Source organism: Phocoena sinus, chromosome X (genome assembly GCF_008692025.1).
Source record: "Phocoena sinus isolate mPhoSin1 chromosome X, mPhoSin1.pri, whole genome shotgun sequence".
NCBI classification, from domain to species: Eukaryota; Metazoa; Chordata; class Mammalia; order Artiodactyla; family Phocoenidae; genus Phocoena; species Phocoena sinus.
This window is the reverse complement of record NC_045784.1, coordinates 55,818,545-55,820,733: the sequence shown is the minus strand read 5'-3', so window position 1 is coordinate 55,820,733 and position 2,189 is coordinate 55,818,545.

Below are 2,189 nucleotides of genomic sequence, written 5' to 3'. Positions count from 1 at the left end.
TAGCTACCAAGAAAATGGCGCTATGTGATGTCAGAGAAGAGCGAGTTATTACTTCAGCTGGTGGAGGGACAAGTGGCTGGGAATTAAGTAAGGGTTCCAGGAGGAGATGGTGTTTGTGTGAAGCCTTAAAGGGCAGGGTAGAGTTTGATAATGCAGTTTTGGTAGGAAGGTAGAGGATTCCAGGATGAAGGAACAGCTGGTACAGAGGCAGAGTATTGAGGGGTCTGAACAGGGAACCACAAGTAATTCAATAGGATCAAAGCACAGGGTACTGCGGAGGGAATCATAGGATGCCAGGTTGGAAAGGAAGCATCAGATGGTGGAAAGCCCTGAATGCCAGGTTTTGGGTTTGATTTTATTCTGTTACTAATAAGGAAATACTGGAGGGCTGTAAACACTAGTAAGAGCTGTTTTGCAGGAAATCTAATCAGGCGGCAATATAATGGGTGAGGTGATTTGGAGCAGGAAGAAGGAAGGAAGGAGGAAACACCAGTTAGGGGGCTATTTCTGAAGTCCAGGAGAGAAAGGGGGCCACACTATGGCTGTAACGGGGGTGGGTGGGTGGAGGAAAAGAGAATTGCAGAGGAATATACTGAACCTGGCCAGTGACTGGCTACTAGAGAGGTAATTCAAAGTTAACACTAAAGTTTCAAAACTGGAAAGAAGGTATTGCCAGGTAGCAGAATTGTGGGTAGGGATGGTAGGTTTTGACTGATGTTGAGTTTGAGGTGCTAGTGAGACATCTGAGTGATGCCCGGCCCACAGCAGGACTGAATATTAGGAAGTTCCCTTTGTGGATAGGGTGGTCCTCTTCTAGATCCCCATAGAAGTTGCAGTTCATTCAGGGTAGGGACCTTGCAGGTTGACTAGAAATCTGGCAGAATGATGAGAACCTATGACAGTGCACCTCCTGAGCAACAAATGACTATTTCCTTATCCAAATCCTAGACAGATTGGGCAAGATGCTTAGTGGAGTGTGAGATGGTTGTTCTATGTGCCACTCATCACTTTTTAAAAAAATATATTAAAAAATTTTTTGAAGTATAGTTGATTTACAATGTTGCAGGTGTACAGCAAAGTGATTCAGTATATACACCTATATATATATATATATATATATATATATATATATATATTCTTTTTCAGATTCTTTTCCATTATAGGTTATTATAAGATATTGAATATAGTTCCCTGTGCTATACAGTAGGTCCTAGTTGTTTATCTATATTATATAGAGTAGTGTGTATCTGTTAATCCCAAACTCCTAATTTGTCCCTCCCTCCCCACCACTCATCACTTTTAACTGTGCATCCTTTAAGTGGCTTCACATCTTTGAGCCAGATGGCTTGTGCTTGACATTGTACCTTGATAGCTTCCAAGTGTGCTAGATGAGTTTTGACTGCAAGACACCCTTGGCCACGCCCTGATTGATTCACAGTGCAAAATGTTGCCTAAGCAATTCCATAGAGACAGAAAGGAGATCAGTGGTTGGCTGGGACTGGAAGAAGGGGAAATAGGGTGTGACTTCTAAGGGGATATGGAGTTCCTTTTTGGGGTGATGAAAAAGTTCTGGAATTAGATAGTGGCAATAGATGCACAGCTCTGTGAATATACTAAGAGCCATTGAATTGTATACTTTAAATATTCAGTAGATGAATTGTATGGCATCTGAATTATATCTCAGTAAGAATTTCTATAAGGAAGAAAAATGTTGCCTAAGAAGAAGACGAAATATGTTTTCCTTTTCCTACTTTCTGGACTGGAAACCTTTTGTCATTTGTCTAATTTTCAGTTTAACTACTTTGACAGAGTCCTTTTGCATGGTTTTTCTGCTCATGTTACTTTCCTCTGCTTTTTCTAAAAGAAGATCTCTGGGTAGAGCATTTCTGAAGTTGTACTAGTAAGATGCCCTTCAGGCATGTTTCAGCATCTAAGAAAGCCTTTCAATCTGCTTAGAGAAAGCAACATATTAATCTCTTTAAGAATTAAAGCATTTGCCAAATTAAACACGTGAATGAAAACATTCTAACCAGATTTGTGTTGACTTCTGTGCTCACAGTGTAAACACACGCATGTGTGCACACACAGACACACATACACACACACACACTCACGCAAAGTATTTCAAAACATCAGAAAGCAATGGTTTTCAAAAGTACTCTCCAGCCAACACCCTCTCTCATATGCCA